Source organism: Cebus imitator, unplaced genomic scaffold (assembly GCF_001604975.1).
Source record: "Cebus imitator isolate Cc_AM_T3 unplaced genomic scaffold, Cebus_imitator-1.0 Scaffold309, whole genome shotgun sequence".
Taxonomy (NCBI): domain Eukaryota; kingdom Metazoa; phylum Chordata; class Mammalia; order Primates; family Cebidae; genus Cebus; species Cebus imitator.
The window spans coordinates 128,613-152,324 of NW_016107624.1; the positions used below are offsets into that span (position 1 = coordinate 128,613).

Below are 23,712 nucleotides of genomic sequence, written 5' to 3' on the forward strand. Positions count from 1 at the left end.
GCCTCTTGTATGAGGACCTCTTCCACGTTCTTCTGTTTTTACCAGAGCTTTGCACCAGGGTATGGAGAATCACTTCACTCTGTAAAAAGTCAAACTTGACTTCTCATTTGTCTGTTGATCTTTGTACTAACTTCCCTCAGAATTCCAGAGAGAAAGAGGGTGAATTTCAAATCCTTGCCATGCTTTAGGTTGCCAGACTTAGAATGGGCATGGCAATGTCTGACTTTCTACCACCATAGTTTTGGTGATAACCCCTAAGAACATGAGAGTAGGTTCTAAACAGCCTCCAAAAGTGTAACATCAGTATTCTTTCAGTTGCCATAAAGATCTAAGGCTCCTTCTCCTCCCCATGCCAGAGACCTTGAAGCCTTTTGTGGGTTGGCTCTGAAAGTGATCCTATCAATGTCACAGGTCCAGACAGTGCCTTGATTTAACTTAGAAAGGTGGCAGAGGCTGTGTGCCTTAGTTTGCTACAGCTACCATGACAAAGTACCACAGGCTGGGTGTCTTAAGCAACATACACTTATTTTTTCACAGTCCTGGTGTTGAAGGTGTTGGCATCATTGTTTTCATTCTCAGTCCTCTCTCCTTGGTTTATAGATGGTCATCCTCTCCCTGTTTCTTCATGTAGTCTTCCTGCTGTGTCAGGTGAATGGTAAAGGTCCTAATCTTCATTGAAGATCCAAGTGACTTAGACCCAGAACTGAACACAAGTCTATTAAACTCCAATGTCCAACCCCTATTTAGGCTGAGACTTGTAGGGTGAGTGGCAGTTAAGAAGAATCTCCCTTTGTCTAAGGACAGTAGTCAACTTAGATTAGAACCCACCTTAATCACCCCATTTTAACTTAACCACTTTAAAGGCTCTATATCCAAACATGGCCACGTTCTAGGTACTGGGGTTGAGAACTTCAACATCTAAATTTTGGGAGAACACAGTTTGGCCCACAACACTGGGAGTGAAGAATATGAGATCCTAGACCCAGTTCTGACATGAGGATAAATTCTAAAATGCATTTAACGGCAAAGCCTTCCACTGCCTTAGTCCTGCCTGGGTCTACACACTGGCTTCACGTTTCTCTCTCACTCCTTCCACACTGCAGACATAGCCTTCTTCTCATCTCTGAATTGGACCAGACTGTGGTCCAGACTTCTTTCCATCTCTGAATTGAGCTTTTGTCTCTTGAGTTTCAAACACATTGATTCCCTCTGCCCAGCTTCTCTCTCAGCTCAGCTTCTCCCTCACCTGGCTAACTGCTACTCACCCCTCAAGTCCGAGCCTAAATATCCCCTCCTCAGAGGTTGAGCATTGGAGTCCAATAGACCGGGTTTCAGCTCAGGGCCTAAGTCACTGGGATCCTCCATGTAGATAAAGGCTCCTGCCTTCCAGTCCCACAGCCTCTCCCCTCCCCTCAGTAACACTCATAACACCCAAAGTTGGGCAGTGAGCATTACTGCAAAGATGTCTCCGTCTGGCTCACTGATGATCACTGGCAATTCAGTGAGGAGAGGGAAGGATATGCTGCAGAGACAAGCATCACCAAAAATGCAGGGGTTTAACAGAAAAATGGCTTATGTCTCATTCATAGTGCTTGGCTCTTCATCAGGAGACTGCTCGTTGTATCCCAGGCTGATGAGAGTTGCATTTTGATGTTTGCTTCCATGATCACACACCAGGAGAGCAGAGTTCTGGAGGGTCACATGCTGGGAATAAAATGTTCCAGTGGGAGTATGTCACACATTGCTTCCATGCACAAGTCTTTTGGCTGGTCTCATGACTGCACCAGGGATCCAAAAAGTTCAGACTTCCAAATATTGGTGAACAGCGCTCACAGTGACCACAATGGCAGCTTCCAGAGCACGATGATGTTTCATCAAGATATGTTGAATGGTAATAATAACCTTCAGTGTTCAAACACTTATTGTTTTGTGCACTGGTAGGAATTGCTTTTACTGAATATGAATTCATTCTTCTTTACAATGGCATACATGTGTCATAATATCATCTAGCTTCATAAAATCCCATGACCCCATAGCCACTCTCTGCTATTACCCCATTTCTCAGCAAATTACCTGGAAGATCAGCCTATCCTTGTTATGCCCACTTTTTCACCTCTGTCTCCAATTCCATGCCCCTCCAATCAGGCTTATGCCCCCACCACTCCATTGAGATAACTCTTACCAAAGTCATCTCTGGCCCACCCACCTCCAGCCAAACCAGTAGTGAGTTCTCTGTCTTCCTCTTGATATTTTGTACTTTCACATGGTTCACTCCCCTTGCTTATTTTCTTCTCCAAATATCCATGGCACCTCACCCTCACTGTGTTCCTCTCACCTCCCTGGGTACCTGCTCAGCCTCCTCTGCTGGCTCCCACACTAGGCCCAACCTCAGAATGCTGCCTGTCTCTAGGATTCTTCCCCACCCTCTTTGTGAGCCCAACTCTCTGGAGTCTCCATCACTCCCATATCTTCATGTGATCTTTGTACATGTTAATGACTCTCATGTACATTCCAGGATGTTTTCCTAATTCACTTCCCTTCCAGCCTCTCCATTTGGATATCTACTAGGCATCCAAAATGTAACATGCACAAATAAAAACTTGATTCCTACACACTCCCATCACCCCAGGTTATTCCCATATTAATAAAGGTAGTGCTATCCACTCATTGCCCAAGACCAACACCTAGAAGTCATCTTAAATTGTTGTCTTGCCCTCAGACCCCATATCCAACCTAAGAGTAACTTTCTTGGCTCTGTCCCCACCATATAAGCTGAATCCAACCATTTGTCATTATTTCTCTTTTCCAAGCCACAACCAGCCCTCATCTGGAAAATTATCACAGCCTCCTGACTTGCCTTAGAACTCTTGAATGACAACTATGGCATCCTGAATGAAATCTTCCCTTGCTGACGTCCACAGGGTGCTAAACAACCTGGTCCATGCCCCTGTGCAATCTCACTCTTTCCACTCAGACCTTGTTCCTCCCACTGCAGACTCCCTGACCTGTCTGTCTTTCCAGTAGCAGATTCTCCCATCCCTAGGCCCTTTCACTGGCTGTGCCTTCTGCTCAGAACACTCTTGTCCCAGAGCTTTCTATGGCAGCTCAAAGCTGTCAAGGAGCTAGCTCAATGTCATACATCTAGAAAGTGTTAGAGCCAAGGTAGGGAAAAGTTTTGTTCAATTTCCATGCCTCTATTCTTACCATTGCACTGCCTTCCACTAGACAGTAGTGGTGAAGTGCATTAGCTTTGCTTCTCTGAGTTCCTTTCAGCATTAAAATTCCATTTTATTCTAAGTGTATCTTTGCAAAGGCCATTAAAAAGGTCATCTGGCATCAAATCTCCCTTCTTAACTTTGGAACTAAGAAAGTCCTCTGGTGCTTTCTCAGCTGTAAAACAAAGATAATACCTGCCTGTGAGACTGTAAAGATATGCCTGGCAAAATGACTAGCACACAGTAGGGACTCAATATATGCGATCTTCATTATTCCCTGAGCTCATTCACTTATTCTACAAATATCTATAGAGCAATGCTCTGTGCTACATGCTCTGGGGTTACAAATGTGAACTGGAATAGGATTCTGCTCTCTAGAGACAAATTGTCATAGGGGACAGAAAGCATTTACTCAAATATCTTTAACACAAAGTAGAAAGTGCAAGGTGCTTGGACACAGAAGTTCAACAGAGCTATGTTCAGTTCCCAGTCCACTCTGCCCTGCTGTGTGATGTCAGGGAAGTCACTCAACTTCGCTGAGACTCACTTTCCTCATCCGTCAAATGGAGTCAACACCTAGACTCAGTATTGTTTATAGGAATTAAACAAGTCGAGATCCATAAAACATATACCAAATGCTGAATAAATGAAAGCTCTTAGGATTGTGTTAACTGACATTTACTGAGCATTTACTATGTGCTGAGCATGTTCTTGGTAGTTTGTATGTAACAACTCACTTACTCCTCACAGCAACCCTAACATTAATGTGAATACACTTACTTCCCTCACTACTGGATAAAGGAATGAAAGCACAGAGAGGTTAAGTGCCTTGGCCAAGGTCTCACAGCAAGTCAGTGGCCTGCAGTGAGGCTATGGAGTCATGAAGCTAACCACTAGACCAACCTGCCTCCCTGAGAGGAATTCTGTAGATTGCAGAGTGAGCAGAGAGAGGTGAATTCTAACCTCAAGTACAATCAAGGAAGGCTTCTTGAAGCAGGTGGGGTTGTGCAGCTTCCAAGCTCTCCTTAGCCCTAGGACCCTTCCTTCAACTCTGCATACATCATAGCCTGGAAGTCTTGACCTCCCCAACCCCCAACGTCTGGCAGGACTGAGGTATAATGTTTGAAAATTGCCCAGTAAAGTGTGAGAGCAAACCAGGGAGAATGCTAAAAGACCAGAAAACATAAAATGTAAAAACAGCCCCTGACAGTGCAAAAAAAAAGAAAGGACTTTTGAAAAAAAAAAAAAAAAAAAAAAAAAAGGACTTCATTTCCAGCCAAAAGGCAATCCACCTGGTAATTTAGTGTGTCTGCGCTTCCTTCCCCTGAAATAGGATCACTCCACCTGGGCATGGGTAATAAGGTGAGGCTGGGATGGCCCTTCTGTTATGAAGGCATTTCTCCTTGTTGGTGGTGGGGGATGAGGCATGATGAAGGGACGGAGGGAGTCAAGGGCAATTTGGGGTTCAAATTCCTTTGTCCTGCACAGTCAATCTGAGTCCATGGGATTGGGAGGATCCTGAAAGCTAAAGTAAAGGAGACCCTGGGAAGCTGGGCTCCCATCAGTGGGGAAAGAAAGGACTGGAAGCCTGAGGCCATGCAGAGAGCTCAGCACAGGTTTGCTTCAAAGGTCTTGGAAGCTTTTGTCAGAAGAAACCTTGAGTTGTCACATGGGTATACACTACAGGCAAAAGCATGGACACCAGAGTCGGACAGGCCTGGTCCCAACCTCAACCCTGTGTGACCTTGGGAAAGTCCACTTGCCTCTCTGAATCTTGTTCTTGTATTCAATGGAACAGAAATCAGAATTTCTGCGACAGGGGGTTAAGAGACACACCATCATCAGCAAGAGACATGGCACCAAGCACAAAGTAGGAGTTCAAACAGGGAGTTCCTTCACCCTTCTTAGCCTGGGAGAGAAAGATCTGGAGCCTGTGCCTTTTTTCCTACAAATGGCCTTCATGGCCTTCTCCCTGATTCTAAGCAGCCCTCAACTGATACTGCAGAAAGGGAGGCCAGATTGCTCCCCAGAACACACTTGCAGAAATGTTCGGCTCAGAACAAAATGACTGTGATGTGATAAGTTTAGAGAATGCTCCCTGCTCTGTCTCCCCATCAGCACATTAAAGGCTATGAAAAGGCCTGCAGTGGAGAGACTTGCTCAAATTTTTTTAGCCCAAAGTTCTCCTTGCCCATGGAACTTTTTATTTTTTGAAGAATATCATATATTAATGGCCTCCCAAAACCATATACCATGAAAATATATTTCAGGTAATGTTTCCAGATGATATTAAAGGCAAAGATCAGTTTTATGTGAAAGGGGAAAATGAATTTAAATGTTATTCTTACCAAAGTGGATTACTTCCCCTTCCCAAAACTGCCCCCGGGACTTTATGCCTCCATCTCCATATCCTGCCCATGCTGCAAGCATCAGCTCACTGGCCTCTCATCCATGGGCCCTTCTCTGATTCCTCCTTCACCAGGAGGTTGTGGCTTTGCCCTTCCCCCAGATCACAGGCATTCTCTCTGCCCCCTCCTTAGGCACTGAACACATCCCATCAGGTACTCAGGTGATACTGTATGCATGAACATGTCTGTGTCCTATCAAAATCTAAACCCTCTGAGATCAGGGACATCGCTGCATCTCCAGGGCTTTGCACAGTGCCTGGAACTTAGGAGGTGCTCAAAAATGTCACATGAAGCATGATTCCCCAGATCCCCAGTCAGCCTAAGAATTGCAAATCTACATGTGATTCTAGCTGGAAAAGGACTCTGGGGGCTCATATGACCTAACTCTGAATCCACTGCCTTTCTTTTATTAGACAAGAATTTAAAAGCCCCTATTCTGTGATAGGCATTAGGCTAGATGTTCACAACACGAAGATGAATCAAACACGGTCCTTGCCTTTACTAGCAGGACTGTGGGAAGTGGTAGTTTACAGCCTGGCACATTCTAGTTCTACAGCAACCATATGTTGAATGATCGAATGAATGAATGTTAAAGATACATACAAAATGGGATGGAATGCAAGAAGAGGTAATATTTGATCTGGATCCAGAAGAATGACGATGTTTCCCAAGTAATGAAAAGAAGAGATAGAAGGGCATTCCAGAAAGAGGGAGCAACACATGCAATGCACCGAAGGAGGGAAGGACATGATGGGATCCATAAGAAGTTCCTGGAGGGCGAAGGATTGAGTGCCTAAGGAAGAAGGATGATGTAGCAGGATATGAAGAGGCCAAAGTCGGTGATAAAGATAAGCATATGCCCTGCTGAGGAATTTGACTCTAGTCTACTTGCAAGGATGGTTAGTAAGAGGCCCCAGATATGGCCCCGTTGTTATTTCTTTGTCCTGGTCTGTCATGAGGACCATGCTGAGCCACACCGATCCTCCTCAGGAAGGAAGGACTTATTCCATCAGCTGCTGGACGTGTTGTTGGAAGATGGCACTCAGCTGGCAGTTCTTTCTGAAACTGCCTTCTGCTGAAGAAATGTGCATTTCACTCTACCTACCAAGAACCTCTGAATTTGGCTCTGATTATTTGTTCAATGTCCTATACTCTGCAAGTCTTGGGACAATATTGCCATCTCTTGTCAGTGAATGTATAACTAGTAGGCTGAAGGACTCCTGTTAGCCGAAGGACTCTGCTGAAGAGGGCCTGTCTTGTCCTAGATCATGACTCCTTCCCAGGCACAGTCTGCATCCAATGACTATGGGGAAGGAAGGCCTATTTACCTTAGCCTACCTCAGGAGAACTCTAACGGGCCACCAAGATCCAGAGTGCTCTGTGGATCAGCTGAGACTTTCATTGGGCCTGCAACACACTTCAGCTTCTCCCTTTGCCTGCTCCTTTTGCCTTCCCAATAGCATTTACAAGTGAACATTCTGCAAGCTAATCTCTCCCAGCATCTACTTTCCAGGAAAGTCAACCAAAGACATGATTCCTGGACTTTCCTCTGCCAGAACATTGCACCCCTCTTCCTGAGCTTAGCTCATAACCATTGGGAAATAGCTAAATGCCTCACTGCCCAGTGCTAAGACGAGTCCTTCAGCCTACTAGTTATATATCCACCTACAAGAGATGGTAATACTGTCCCAAGACTTGCAGAGTATAGGACATTGAACAAATAATCACAGCCAAATTCAGAGGTTCCTGGTAGGTAGAGTGAAATGCATACGTCTTCACAGAATGTATGCATATATTTGTATGTTTATACATGTACTAATCACTCACATGTATTGACCACTCGCTGCATGCTAGATCTATTCACTCATTTAAACAGAACCAGACAGGTAACACTGTCATCTCCTTTTTACAGATGAAGAAGCTGAGTCAGAGAGAGGTTACGTGGCCTTCTCAAGATCATAAAGCTAGTGTGTGGCAGACATGGGTGAATCTCAAACCCTGGCTCCTGAGCCACACTCTCCAGCACCACCCTACTGCTGGAGACCTTCTTGTATTGTCTGGGAAAAGAGGGAATCTGTGTGGACAGAACCTAAGGAGGTGGGGAAAGATAAGGCAGCAGAGGGTAACATGGTGTCCAGCACCCACATCTTCTGAAAGATTAGTGGGGAGAGGGACAGACTCAGATCCCTGAGAGACTAGATGAAGTGTTGGGGCACAAGGAATATGGCTCTGGGGTTCAGGTGACAAGGTGAGGTAAAGAATTGGGAAGAGGACATCCTTGCCCTGCATACATGGACGGTGGCTTTCAGGATGCTGCAGCCCAGATACCGGTCAGATACCGGAGTTTCAGTGCAGAAACAGTGGTGAGACTCAGGGTCCAGCAGCAAAACACACACACACACACACACACACGCTTATTTATGAGGCAACACACACCCAGACACACACACAGGCTAATTTATGAGGCTGTAGGGGACATTCCCAATCTGAGGACTCCTTCAAGCTGAGGAAGATTCTGCTGGGGCTAAAGTCTTAATGCCCTAACAGTGAAGCCTTGGAGCGGTCAAGCTCTCTTTGCCACAGCCTGATGAGTCCTGCATGTGTAGATTATACGAATGTTCCTGTTTTACTGATGAAGTCACTGACTCTAGAGTGATAACGTAATTTGCCCAGAGCCATGCATCTGCCACCATCCACCTCTCAACTAGCTGTTCAATGGGCTCCAGAGCATCTCATCTCCTCTTCCACTGAAGAGCTTGGCTTCAGTCCTGCAATTACATCGGACATACCTATCTTCATGGTTCCCAAAATGCAAGAAGAAAGCCTGAAAAATGGTGGTAGCATGCTTTAAGTTTTTCTCTTCCCAGCCATCTTTTTCCTATCTCAGGCTCCAGCATATGCCTGGTTTCAAAATAATAAATAAAACAATAAATCTTTACAATGAATAATTGAAAAGGTAGCAATTTATTAGCAGACAGAAGACACGAGTTCTGATCCTTGTTCTTTCTCTAACTCATTTTAAGACTTTGAGAAACTTTGTTCCTCTGTCTAGACTAAAGAGTCCCTGGTACTAAAACAGCTGGGTTGTTCTGGGTCATCGGTGCAGACATCTCCAACTTGAACACCTTGTAAATTAAGACTTGTTCCTACTGAGGTATAAATGACTATGGACAACTGAAACCGTCAACTTCTGTCAAGAGAATTGTAACCTAACAAAATCACCATCTTGAGTTAAAGGTGATCAGAAAAAGGATACTCTTACGGTAGTATTTTAGCTACAGCAAACACTGGTCATCAGGTGCATAAGTGAGAGTGAAGAGAAGTCAGCACTGATTATGCAATATTTTTCTCAAGGCATTCTAACACTCACATCATGAGCTGATGACCACCCCATTTTTAGACAAGAAACCGATGACTCAGAGGTGTTAATGAATTCGATCGAGGTTGTCTAACTACTGAGTGGCAGAGGACTGAGTTTGCTCCACCATGGCTCACCGCACCCTGCCTCCTGCCCTGTGCATCCGCCCTATGGGAAAGGGGATTAATGGAGACCTCCTGCCGTCTTTACTTTTCAGCCCAGAAAGGTCTTTGTCTAGTTTGCATTGATTTTCGTGTGTTTGTTTGTTCCTGATGCATTTGCAGAATCTCAGATCCCAGCTGAAAATAAGGCAGATAAAAAGAGAGGTCAAGGGAATGAGAGAGGCAGACTCCTTTCAGCAGCTCCGGTATTGAAAATATTTCCTGCTGTCTCCACTCTCTTATTTGTTGCCTCCTTATTTCCTCCACAATAATGTTCCAGGTGTATTTCCAGCCCAACCATTTGCAGACCCCTGGCTGGTGGTAGGTAATGAAGGTGACCACAGAAATTGGTAGATTCTGAGATATTAATTTCTAGCCCTCCTGCCCTAGTGCAATCGCCGTTTACCTAATCTTCCTGCATCCGGTCACACTGCCCCTCCCAACACAGCTTATAAAGTGTTACAATATTACATGCCCCAAAGCACAGCCTGAAATTCTTCAGTGGCTCCCTATTGCCTTCAGAAGAAAGTCCCCACGGTGTGCATGGTCCAGCCACAAGCTGCTTTTCAAATCTTAGATCCCACTGTCTCATTTATTCTCCCGCCTCAGATTGTGGGCTTATCCCATTTGCTGTAAATGTGCAGCGATTTCCTACTCCATGCTTGCTTCATTCTCCATGTTCCCAGTTTCCAGCCCTGCCTCTTCTGCAGGTCCTGAACCCACTGCAGCATCATCTCACAGGGACAGCGTCAAAAACCGTGTGCCTCCTATTTTGTGCGAGCAACTTTATCTTTGTCTCACCTACTCTGCCTCTCTACTCTTCCCACCCCTCCCCCTAATCCTGACCTCACTAAATATTAAGCTCTGCAAAGGTAATGACCTTGTTTAGTTCGTGTCTGTGTCCCCCAAACTCCAGAAAGAACTTGGAACATAGTAGGTCTCAGTAAATGCTTGTAAATGAAGGAAGACAATTAATTACAGTGCCTTACATTAGAACAGCAGTTTGCATGAATGTTCTGTTCCTTAGCAGAGCCCTATAAAGACCCTGAGGTGGAGGGATTGCCTGCCCCATGAGCAGAGGAACAAGGTGAGGCCCTGAGAGGTGGATCGGTTTGCTCAAGGTTGCACAGCCCCTCTGCAGTGAGGTTAGCACTGCAACTTTACTCTCCTGTCCAAGTGCCATGTCTAGTGATTTTTAATTTACAAAATTGCTTTTGTGCCTCCCAGTGATCCCAGCTGCCAGCCTGGACCACTCCCAGTCACAGGCCCTGGGAAGATTTAGAGACTTCATCGATGCCACTGCAAACCTGAGGACTCACTGATGCCATCTGCAGGCTCACCTGAGAGGGGCTGGCCAGCTGTGCCTCCTGGGTTCTGCTGATGAATGCCACCTGCTGCTGCAGAGGGCACAAGGGGGAGACCAAAGCAAGACAGCAAGGGCCCCAGCAGCTGATGCCTGCCTTGCATTCTTGGCATCTGCCAAGCTGACTTCATTTTCAGATTTTGCACCTGCAGATATTGAGAAGATTTCTTGGCCTCTCAGAATAACAGGATCAGGTTTATTAATTTGCAGCTTCAAATCCCTCTTGACTGCCACCCTCAGTCCCAGGGTCAGTACCAGGCCCCCATCTGGTGACTTCTTTGAAAGGTCCTTTGACGCATGTCTCCTTCTCAAATCTGCTTCATTCCTCGCGGTAAGCAAAGAAGCCAACGCTCATCGAAAAAGGTCAAACACCCGCACTGTGTTTGTTCACGAGGGTGATATTTCACCAAAGAGCAGATGCTTCCTAAATGATAAATAAGAGCAGCAGCTCCCCACAGGTCTCAGGGGAGGGAAAGGTCTCCACTCCATATGCAGCGCAAGCTCCAGCAAAGACTAGGAAGGAGGGAAGGGCAGAGTTTAATTCATCATGGCACATAACCTCCGAACAGGGAGTGGGTACTGCACCTAGCACATAGTGTGTCCCCCATTAATGCTTATTGAAGGGACAGATAACTTCATTAGCAACCACTCACTGAACACCTGCTATAGGCCAGACACTCTGCTTAATTCTTAAATATACTTTCTTATTTAATCCCCATCACAACTCTTTGAGGAAACAGGCTCCGAAAAGTTGAGCTACTTGTCCAAGTTTACTTAGCTAATACAGGATGCATCTCAGGTGTGTCTGGCTCCAGGCTCTGAATTTTTAACCACCAGAATGGCAGTGCATGGAACCTATAGACCTGGGCCTGGACCTGAGCTCCCCCTTGAGATCAGTAACTACAGGGTAAGAACACAGGAATAACAGTAGAGGCAGAGGAGATCAGCTGCCTATTTAGCATGGAAGAAACATTGCATACCTTGGAGTCCCACAGACTTGGGTTTGAATGTTACTCCCTCCACTCACTAACAGTATGATCACCACAGAAGTTACTGAGTTTCTGGTCTCTGTTTTCCTCCTCTGTAAAATGGGCTAAGTAAGAACCATACTGCAGAATTGTCATGAGCATTAAATAGGGCAATTTATATAAAGGATGAGTACGTACGAAATGTTAAGTAAATATTAGCACCTATTATCATGTCTCTGGGTAGGGGTAAACAAGGAGCATCTAGAATGAATAATAGACAAGTAGACTGAGATGACAAACAGGCTTGTTGTTGTTGTCGGAAACGGAGTCTCACTCTTGCCATCCACGCTGGACTGTAGTGGCACAATCTCTGCTCATGGAAACCTCTGCCTCCCGGGTTCAAGCAATTCTCCTACCTCAGCCTCCTGAGTAGCTGGGGCTGCAGGCATGTGCCGCCACTCCCAGCTAACTTTTGTGTTTTTAGTAGAGACAGGGTTTCACTATGTTGGCCAGGTTGGTTTCAAACTCTTGACCTCAGGTGATCTGCCCACCTCAGCCTCCCAAAATGCTGGGATTACAGGCATGAGCCACCATGCCCTTGATCTTAGAAACAGGTTTTTAAGATTAAGAAGTATCACAAATTGAGACCAAGGACCTCTTAACATCCTCCCCATTGCCACAGGCAATGCAACACCTACAGAATAGGAGCATCTATCACAGAATATCCTTAAGTTCTAAAAACAAACATACAAATTCAAATCCCTTTGCTCAATTCTCCTCTTTCTCGCCTGTAGCATAACCATCCATCCACCGAGAAACTGGTATTGGCCAGGGGTTTTGATCTCCCCATTTGCCTTCCTTCTCACCTGTTATTCCCTGCTCTATCCTTGACTCAACAAGCTTGTAAACTACATGATATTTATTCAAAGAGCAGTGGAAATTCATTAAACAGTTTTATACAGAAATCAACTCTGTGCATTTAAAAAGATTTCTCATGCTGCAGTGTGGAGGACTGTTTAGAGTATATCAAGTGGATTTGGGGGCACCAACCAGGAAGCTACTGAAGTCATCCAGGCAAGAGACTGATTTCTTAGAGTGGTGGTGAGGATAGAGCCTGGAGAAGTATTGAAATGAGAGACATGGAGGAGGTAAAATTGTCAGCTTTCAGAGATGGACGGGAGTGTGGGATAAGAAGAAGGATACAGTAAAAAGTAAATTTGGGACTTCTGGCTTGCATAACCAGACAGATGATGTTCCCCTTCACTGAGACAGGGAAGGACAGATGAGCCTTACACTTGAGACGGAAGCAAGACCATGAGTTCTATTTGGAGCATAACCATTGTCTAAGTGATCAGAAAGTTGCCAAGAAGGCCTTCTCACTGTAGTCTGTGATATATCTCAGAGTATAACATCAGTGGGGAAAGGGCCAGTGTTCCACTCATAACAGCCTGGTCACCAAGGGTTAGGCTGGAAAGACAGAACCAAAAACTATCACCCTAGTATCCTGGGAGCTTGCAGTTTACACAAACTTGATGGAGCCTACAGATGTAATCAGCCGTCAGCACCATGGGCAGAACCAGAAGATGACATTGGGTGGGAGTACAGGAGACAGGGGGCAGCTGTCCCATGGCAGAGAGCTGGAGGCCATGGCAGATGAGATACCCAGGAGTGCTGATGGACTTGCAAGGAGTTCTTTGGTAAGTTTCCTAGTGGCAGGTAACCCAGGAGACTCCTGTATTTCTTACTCACGTACCTATTACAGACCCCAGTTACAATCCTATGGTCCTGGGGAAGCTCTCCATGCCTGTGAGCTGCAGTGCTCTTATATGTAAGGGTTTAATCTGATATGTAAGAGATCGATCTTATCGGATCATTTTGAAAATTAAATAAGGCAAAGTATATTAAGAGTAACAAATAGCGCATAGTAGAGAATTAATAAATGTTGGTTTACATCTCCATCAGCCATCTTGGAGAGCTGATTTCAATTTGGTTTTGTCAATTAATCAACATTGACAGAGCCTTTGGTATGTGTTAAGTGCAAAGAAGGATCAAAAGAAGTGACTGACAGGACTTATGCCCTTAAGGTGCTGACAATCCATCAGGAAAGAACATGTAAACAACCAATTCCAATATAGGTAAAAAAAAGGAAAGTCATACTATTAACTGACTACAGCAGCCACTCTGCCTCTAAAAAGGGGCATCATTTCCTCAAACATGGATAGCTTCTTTTTTTATAAGAAAACAATATACCTGGAAAGGTACTTTTGGGGTAGGAAAAGTAACCCCAATATATCCACCTAGTGTGTTTCTGGGAAAAGAATATAAAACACAGTAGAGTAAAAAGTCATCAAGGGCATTGATCTTGCACTGCAGTGTTCTTCATTGCACAAGAAACATACAAGAAATAATTATTTTAAATGTCCCTTGGATATTAGAAAGAGCTACAGAAGAAATTAACAGAACATATGAGGGGTGAGGGGAGCTTGGATGGGAAAAGACCAAGGAGAAGCTGATCCATATGCCGACAGTAAGGTCTAGGTAGTGGCTAGTCCTCCTGCAGGAAGGCTTTTCTAGAAATTGGGTTCCTAGTGTTCACTTTAAGTTCATGTTCATGTCACCCTGCAACATTATCCCCGATCCTCATCCCCTAAACTTCCTGCCACCATGCATGGTCTTGGTTGCTGGCTCCTGAGGGGAGGTGAAAACACTGAGGTGTGTCCCATGAGGGTCTCTTCGGCTTAGGGAAGAAGTGCAAAATGGGAGAAGATGAGAGGACCCAGATAACTGCAGAAGCGAAATGGAACCACAAGTGGCACAGAGGGAATCAAGTCCCTAAAAATCTCCAGAGATATGAAAAGGAAGACTGGCTTTCCTACCAGATGTGCAATAAGGATTTCGAAGGTCAAGGTGGGAAAAGGACCTGTTCCATAATGACTTTTGGGTTTTCAAGGAACAATAACATATGAGTGGTGACCAGATGGTAACCAGCCTGTTCAGTATGTGGATGCTGTCACTATTACCCAAGTCTCGATAGGGCTGAGATTTACAGACAAGGCCCAGACTACTTCAGCTCCTGCCCTCAGTATCTCTAAAATTTTGCCTTAGGTTTTTGAATGTGTCCACAAACCAACTTGAGGGGTTTAGCATACGTATTAGGCACGTGGCCCCTGGATCCAGATGACCTGGATTCCACTCCTGACTCTGCCACGTGCAAGCTGTGTGGTCTCAAACAAGTTGCTTCCCCCTCCATGCCTCAGTCTACCCATCTATGAGATAAGTATAATAAGAGCACCTATTCAATAGGATTGTTATGAAGCTTGGAACAAATCAGCAGCACAGCAAAGCGAACGGAATGGGGTTTGGCTTATAGTAAATGCTCATTGACTGCAGTCCTCCCCTTATTTGTGGTTCCACTTCCTGCAGTTTGTTACCCACTGGAAAGTAAAACAGATGTCTTGAGAGAGACCACATTCACATAACTTGCATTACAGTATATTGTTAGCTTTTCTATTTTATTGTTAGTAATTGTTGTTCGTCTCTTACCGTGCTAACTTATAAAGTCAGCTTTATCGTAGGCATGAATATATAGGAAAAAACATAGGGTATACAGAGTACCATTCATAGTTTCAGATACCTGCTGCCATCCGGGAACATATGCCCCACAGATACCGGTGGACTGCTGTCGTATTACCTAGAAGCAGTAGTAACAGTAGCAGTAGAAAGAGCAATCACGGTAGACCTAGAGGACAGCCACCGATATATTGGCCTGAATCCAAGCTCCTCAAGTATAGGCCTTGGCAGCACTACTGCAGCCCCATTATGGGGTAAGTTGTACCTCCAAAGAGATTTGTTGAAGTCCTAACCTCTGGCACCTCAGAAGGTGAACTTGTTCGGAAACAGAGGTGTTACCATTGTTATCTACGTAATTAGTTGAGATCATACTGGAGAAAGGCGGGCCCTTAATTTAATATGATTATGTCCTTATAAGAAGAGGTAAGAGAGGCACGGGAAAGAGAATGCTGTGTGTGGACAGAAACACCCAGGGAGAAGAACGCCACATGGCAACAGAGGCAGAGCTCCAAGTGACGCAGCTACGAGCCAAAAAACACCAAGGATTGGCGGGGACATCAGAAGCTAAGAGAAAGGCATGGAGCAGATTCTCCTCCAGAACCTTTGAGAGGGCGTGGGGCTGCCAACACCTAGATTTTGGACTTCTGGCCTCTAGAGCTATGAAGGAGTAAATTCCTGTTGTTTTAGCTGTCCCGCTTGTGGTAGTTTGCTATGGAAGCCCTAGGAAGCTACTATGGACACCCTTGGATACCTCTAACACTCTAAACTCCTGGCCTTTCCAGCCAGAAGCTCCCCAGCAGGAAAGCCAGACGCACCCTGGCTCTCAGCCATAGCTCTCCCACTGGGGCTCTGGCCCTCCTCAAATATGAGCACTTGGGAAGAATTCTGGTGGACTTTTTGCTCTGGACTCCTCTCCTTGAGGCACCTCACCACCACCGCTGGTGCTTCCAGAGGCCACGGCTCTAGCAGCAGTGGCCAACTCTGCTCAGGGGCCAAGGTGCACCGGGTGTCTGGGGCTGAGAGGGTAAGGGCAGGAGACATCCTTTCGCACCTCTAGGTCTCACTGTGCCCTGGACAGGGCTGCATCTGCCCTGAGGTCTCATACAGGCAGGATCCAGCCTCTCTGCTCCAACTGACATCCCTCCATCAATACCCAAAATATTGCTTCTGCTGACAGCAGGGCACAGAGGCCACTGACTCCTGTCATTCTTCTCTTCCCTTCTCCTCCCTCACAGTCAGACACCTAGCCACACACACACACACACACACACACACACACACACACACACAGGAACACAGCCACACAAACACACAACATGTGCATATCCATCATCTCTTTCCTTTTCCTTCCTGAAAAAAAAAATACTAAAGCCATGGATTTACTGGATGGAGCAGTGTGGTGATATTGTCTGCACCCCTGATGTACCCACATCTCATCCCCCACCCAGTTAGGATGTAGGAGCACAAAGGAAGAAGGGAGCCATTTGCACTAAGAATCACAGAGGGCTTCGCAAAGGAGATGGCATCTAGACTGTAGTATCCAGATAATAACACTCGGGATTTCAACTGAGTGGCCTGAAATATGGGTGTGTGGTGGAGCCTGGCAGGACAGGAAGCTGGAAAATTAGGTTAGGACTAGTCCTAGAAAACCACGGCAAGGTCTAAGTAGTATCCTTCAACGTGGTGTTTCTTAGCCAGGCTGGTGTGTCAGATCCCCGGAAAGACCTTTTAAAATCCATATACCTTCCCTCTCCACCTCCCTCCTCGCTCCTCACTCCACATTACTTCCAACAGTTTATATCTGGGGTGAAATTTAGAAATACGACTTTGATCCTGTGCCCCGTGTAATTCTGGCATGTGCCTTTTATCCTCCATTATTACAAAGCTCTGTCACAGAAACGGGGCGCCACTGAAAGTGTGTGAGGAAGGAAGTGGCATGATCCAACCTGTATCAAAGGTATCTTGGGAAGATGCCTGTGATATTGCAGCAAAATCACAGCCCACAGAGAGCCCCGTGCACTCACCTCGGTCCACATGTCCACAGCTAGCCTATATACCACACCTTTGTGCACATCAAGAAAAGATGCCCTAGCTCCAGCAACATTTTTTAAAGTTGGTATATTAACCTGCATATCCCTAAGTGGTCTGGCTTTGGCAGAGCAGGGATGTGGGCAGATGGTCCCTCCGGCTATGTTAGTGTCCCTGGCATGGCCCTTATGTAAAGGAGAAGGTGGAAGAGGGGAAGTGAGGGGATCGGGCAGTGGGGGAAGTTCTAACCCTCACTTTAGTCTGTTCCATCAGCTAAAATTCACCAGCACAGACATTCAGTATCTCCAGCTTCTTTTCAAATGGGTGGCCAGGGTGTATGTGTGCCACAGGAATCATGCGGTGCTGCTGCTGTGTGGATGTACCCCCTTGGTTTGGCCTAACTCTCCTCTGGGGAGGTTGTCAGAGGTCAGTGGCCAAACCCCATTGACCCCACACCTTGTCCACTCCCACATTTGCCCAGCACAGGGACACACACCATTTTCAGAACACACCCTCTGAGACTCCAGTCTCACCCCTCAGATGAAGCAATGGTGTCAGATTCAGAGAGAGGGAAGGTGGAATCAGGTCGCCAAGAGCAATAGGCAGGTCAGCTCAGAAGTCATCCAAAGTGTGTTCGGGACAGGGCAGCCATGCGCATGTGGGTTTACCACTGAGCGTGTTGTACAATTGAATCCCCTGGGTGTATGCATAGCCCTGTATGCCAGCTAGAAGGTGTGACTTCTCCATGACTGTGTACACTATCTCATGTAAGTTAGTCTATATTTCTAATTTGAAAGGTGTTTCCTCAGATGTGCCACACTTGTGCAGTGCACAACCTGAACATCTGCACACAGTGGCTCTGATGGTCCACTGAAAAGTTTTGTGTATCTATCTGACTCTCTCCCCATAGGGCTGTTGGGAAGATCAAATGAGATGAGAGATGGAAAAGCACTTTGATCCTAGATTTTATTATTATTGTTATTTCTATGGCCTTGAACGAATATCCCTCCTGGGTCTTTCAATTACCTCCTAGACCATTCTTTTTCTATTGACTTTGGATCCCCAAGAGAGAATCACATTTCAACAAGTTTTATCTGCTGCAGATTTGTGAAATGATAGAATGACAGAGCTGGAAGGCACCCTAGGGACCATGTACTCTCACTTTCATATAGATGGGGAAACTAAAAACACGGAGGGACGGTACCTAGCCTGAAGACACATAGCAGGCTAGCTGAAGCATTTCGCCTCATTTTCAAGCATTTGCATGGTGCTGCTCTATGTCTGAGATAGGAATATTATTCACAGGGGTCACAGAAGGTCCTGCTTCCCCATCAGCTGTGAGACCTCAGGCACCCTCTCATCTCCAAGGCTGTTTCTGGGGGAGCCTTTGGGAGCTGAGCAGGACCATGGGCCCCCTCTCCATGTCTGCAGCTGGATCAGCAGGCTCAGAGCTTGCCAGAAAGGAAGTAAACAGGCATTGGGACAAGAGTGTCCCTGCACACCATTTCAGCTGCCTCCTGCGATCAAAAGACAGTTAACACTTCACAGGGAACTCTTGACAGAAATACACCATTTTGTACAGAGTTCCTGACAGGCTGGCAGGAGAATCTCAAGAGAAACAAAAGGAGATTTATTGGAAAGAAAAGAGAAGGCAGTTGGTATTGTATGAGGAGTGGAAGCAAAAAGAAAAAAATAAACCTGTCCTGGTGAAAAGGTATGCTGGTCAACCGGCAAACAAAACACAGACACTTTCGATCCATCTTGCTCAACAAACTACACCTCAGTGATGCCTTTCTAAACAGAATGGTTTAATTCTCCCACTTTAAAGCCTCCTTGCAGGTGGGGCATGGTGGCTCATGCCTGTAATCCTAGCGCTTTGGGAGGCCGCGGCGGGCAGATTGCCTGAGCTCAGGAGTTCAAGACCAGCCTGGGCAACATGGCAAAACCCCATCTTTACTAAAATACAAAAAAATTAGTCTGGTAGAGTGGCAGGCGCCTGTAGTCTCAGCTACTCGGGAGGCTGAGGCAAGAGAATCACTTGGACCCGAGAGGCGGAGGTGGCAGTGAGCCAAGATCACCTCACTGCACTTCAACCTGGGCAGGCAACAGAGCAAGACTCTGTCTCAAAATAAAAACAAAATAACTTGTTAGCACTGGCTAACTAGCTAAAAAGAAGAGCACAAGCACAGTTGTAGCTCTATTACTGTAGAGGCTGGCTTTTGATGACCAATTTTATGATCAGAAATGTCATTATCAGGCACACTCTGCCTTACACTCATCTATTTGTCCCATCCCGTAAGCAGATGGTGAACACTTTCCCATGCAAGAGACATGCGGCTCAGGTACCCTTCCCAGCACCTAAGCAGGGCTGAGGATACAGTAGGCATTTAATGTGTTTTTGAAGAAACTTTCATTAAAAACAAAATATTGGGGCACCTGATCTGAGAAATCTAAATGTTCTTCCAGGGACTGAAAAACAGGATATCTGAAATATGAACTTGCCTGAGCACCTGAGCCAGGTGGGCAGAGTATATGTGTTATTTGACAGGTGAGAAATAATAGCAACTAAGACAATGATGATAACCATAGCAGATATCTTCTCACCCAATAGATTATAAGACTGCCTTCTCTAATTTCCAACTTCTCTAATATTTATGTAGCAATTCAACAGATATTTAATGGGCATCTGCTGTGGGCTAAACCTTTGCAGAAGGGAATATAGAAACAAAGAAAATATGATCACTGCCTTCAAAGGAATCAGAGTTCAGGGGGCAAATGCATGAAGGAAAGATATAGTCAACCCCTAAACAATGCAAATGTACACAATGCAGTCTACCCTTAAACAATGCACTGGCCCTGTGCAGCTGGAAATTCATACATAACTTTTGACTTTCCCAAAACTTAACTACTGTTAAACCAGAAGTCTTACCAACAACATAAACAGTAGATTAACACATTTTTGTTTATTTTTTCATTTTATTTATTTTTTTTAATGGAGTTTTGCTCATTACTCAGGCTGGAGTGCAATGGCATGATCTCGGCTCACTGCAACCTCTGCCTCCTAGGTTCAAACAATTCTCCTGCCTCAGCCTCCCAAGTAGCTGGGATTATAGGCATGTGCTGCTACACCCAGATAATTTTGTATTTTTTTAGTAGAGATGGACTTTCTCCATGTTGATTAGGCTGATCTTGAACTCCCAATCTCAAGTGATCCGCCCACCATGGCTTCCCAAAGTGCTGGGATTACAAGTGTGAGCCACCGTGCCCAGCACATTTTTGTTTGTTTGTTTTTGAGACTGAGTTTCACTCTTGTTGCCCAGGCTGGAGTGCAATGGTGCGATCTCAGCTCACTGCAACCTGTGCCTCCGGGATTCAAGTAATTCTTGTCCCTCAGGCTCCCAAGTAGCTGGGACTACAGGCTCATGCCACCACACCAGCTATTTTTGGTATTTTTAGTAGAGATGGGGTTTCACCATGTTGGTTAGGCTGGTCACAAACTCCTGATCTCAGGGGAGTTCCACCTGCCTCAGCCTTCCAAAGTCCTGGCATGACCAGCGTGAGCCACTGTGTCCAGTCCATTTTCTATGTTACATGTACTATATACTGTACTCTTACAATAAAGTAAGCTAGAGAGAAAATGTTACTAAGTAAACCATAAGGAAGAGAAAATATATTTACTATTCATTAAGTGGAAGGAGATCATCATAAAGATCTTCATCCTCATCGTCTTCATGTTGAATGGGCTGAGGAGGATGAGGAAGTGAAGGGGCTGATCTTGCTGTCTCACAGGTGGCAGAGGTAGAAGAAAATCTGTTATCGAAGTGGACCCAGGCAGTTCAGACCTGTGTTGTTCCAGGGTCAACTGTACATCATACGATAGGACTACTGTTATCATCAAGGTGCAAGCAAAGTGCTGTTGAAGCAAAGAGGAGGTCCCCTAACATTTCAAAAGAAGAAACAGGGTTGACTTCATAGGAGAGGACAATTTTGAGTTGGGCCTTGAGGGTTGAAAGAGTAAGGGAGCTGGAAGAACCTTCTCAACAGGAGAAGTGTAGGAAAGTCTCAAAGGGCAGGGTGTGTTTGAGCCATGAGGGGAAGTCCAATGGCGCTGGTGTAGGCTGGGGAGTGGTGAGGAATAAGGCTGTGAATGCCTGACTGGAGAGGTAAGGCTCTGACCTTAGGCCCAACTTAGGGAGGTTTGTGAGAAGGAGAACAAGACTCTTGCAGGAGTACTGGGAAAAGACTGGGTTGGTAAAGACCCCAGGCAGAAATACAGGCCAGAAGCTCTTTCCTCCAAGAGATTTTGAGGGCTGCTGCCATAACAAAGGGACTGTAGGTAGATTTGAGAGATATTCCCAAAGATAAATGACAAGACTTAGTAAACATTTGGATGGAGGAAAAAAAAACGCTCACAAAAGACGGGGTTTCCAGCTCACATAACAGAAGCTAATGGGGCTGTTAGCTCAATTTGGAAATAAGATTGAGAATCCAATCCAGGGAAAGAAACAGTAAGTGTAGAACTGTCCCCTTCCCTTGGTTAGAGCTTCCCTTTGCAGTTTTTTCCCCTTCCCTTGCCCAACATCTAGAGGGTATTTCTTTATTAATTATTGCTACCTACCCACTCACTTGGGATGAAGACATGTATATAAATGCTGTCATGTAAGAGAAACTGGTACCTTCGAAAATAGAAATCTCTGGATGGTAGAATAAAGAAGATGATACTTACTGAAGAAATCATAAAAGGCTTCCTAGATGAGGCGGCATTGCAGTTCAGCCTTGAAGGATGAATAAGAGTTCAACCCACAGAAATGTGGTACAGAGAGCATGAGCCAAGGCGATGATGGACAGGGAGCTGAGGCAGTCTGACAATATTGAGAGAATGGAGGGGAATTGTGAGAGGGAAAGTAGGAAATAAAGGAAAATCCAGTGGAAATTGGTGTTAGTTTAGGGGCACAGTGGAAAGCCACGGAAGGTTTCTGAGCAGGAAAATGACCTTGCACTTCAGAAGGTTACAGCCACCAATGGCGGAGGCCTGGATGGAGCCGTGGAGGGAGCTTGAAATGGCGAAGGAGAAAACAACTTTCTGAGCCACCTATGCAGCCTCACTAGGTCATCAATTCCTAGGCTTATGATAGTCCTCTTCTGGGACCAGCTCAAGGAAAGCTTTCAGAGCTAATAATTTTATGTTGAGTCTTGTGTAAAACCAGGTTGGATTAATTATTGATGCAAACTTAGGCAAATGAAAGCTCCCTCTGGCTTGGCAAGGTTCCCCTCAGCAAAATTAGCTTAAGCAGCTCTAGCTGCCTCCTGGGGAAAGGCACGCGTCTGTCAGCAGCTCGTGACCCACCCACGGGGACACGCACATGCAGGGGATTTGAACCTCTGACTTCAGATCTGTGCCCAGAATCTCAGCCACCCCCTCATGACATCTGGGCTGGGGGTGGGGAGTAGGCCCAGAATGAGCAAGGAGCTCACACCCAGGCCTCCGTGGATTCCCTTGCAGAACAGCCCTGCGCGGAAAACAGTATCGGCGGTAACAACCTCGCAGATTCAATTCCATCCCATTTAATTAAATGGCTTCGGTGCTCAAAAATGGCAGCGATGGATGCAAGCTCATGCCAGACACGCAGCTGCAGACCTGCAGCGTGGCACGCTTTGGAAGGTGCAGCAGAGGGCAGTCACCACCACGGGGAGGGCCCAGCACCAGGCAACGCAAATGAGTGACAGGAACACACTCCAGTCCACACCGCCTCCCGGAGTGGGCGAGCTTCCTTCCACCACTTCTTTCACAGACATTTATTGTGGTTCTACTACACACCTGGCCCTGCTGTGGGTGTTGGAGGTAAAGAGGTGAAAGAGATGGCCTTACCATTAACGAATCCCGAATCTCCTGGGAACATGGAGGAAAAAACAGACCATGATTTTTTTTACTTGGTGTTTTACAGCCCAGTCTGAGGGTACCAGGGAAGGCCTGGAGGGAAAATTGAATGCAAGAAGTGAGGATGCCCTCTCAGCTATACACTTGCATTCCTGGCCCTATAAGGCATGCCAAGTGTTTGGACATTATCCTGAGTAGATGGCAGCCACCGGTGGAGGAGGAAGATTAAGCAGGAAGTGTATTTATCAAACACACTCCATGTCACAGACACCATGCACGTGCGGAGAATACTGCAGGAAGCAAGACATTTATAGTCCCAGTCTCCTCTCCCACTCACAGCTTCTCCCCTGCCTTCCAGGCAAACATCAAGCCTAGGAAATTTCTAAGGAGTGGCTCTCCAGACAGACCAATATGAGGGACAGAACCTGAAGTAGGTCAATTGAGGGAAAAAGTATGAATGCAGCATTAGAAGCTCAATGAGTTTGCCCATACAATTACCTGAGGCATTTCCCCGCTCCTGAGAAATGGGCATAATACAACATGTGCTCTCAACCCATCAGGCAGGTCACAAGATTCGACTGTGGAAGGCCAAGGCCACACTAGACACTCAGCACATGCCTTGAATGAATGAAACATGATGGAAGGCCTCGGTCCACTGAAAAACACTGTACAGTATAAGAGATGAGTATTGCACTCTCTAGTTCTCAGGCTCTTCATTTGTCAAGTGCGCACAGTATCTGTTGTTTCTGCTATAATGGACCAT

General features: G+C 45.8%; 1 long non-coding RNA gene across 1 annotated transcript; it reads right to left on the reverse strand.

Moving 5' to 3' along the window:
• Positions 1 to 10,684: 10,684 nt before the first annotated feature.
• Positions 10,685 to 20,929, reverse strand: LOC108285875. Its single transcript, XR_001817730.2, has 2 exons — positions 20,750 to 20,929; positions 10,685 to 11,018 (listed from the first exon to the last, which is right to left on the reverse strand). It is a non-coding gene; the product is annotated as an uncharacterized LOC108285875 (long non-coding RNA).
• Positions 20,930 to 23,712: the final 2,783 nt, after the last annotated feature.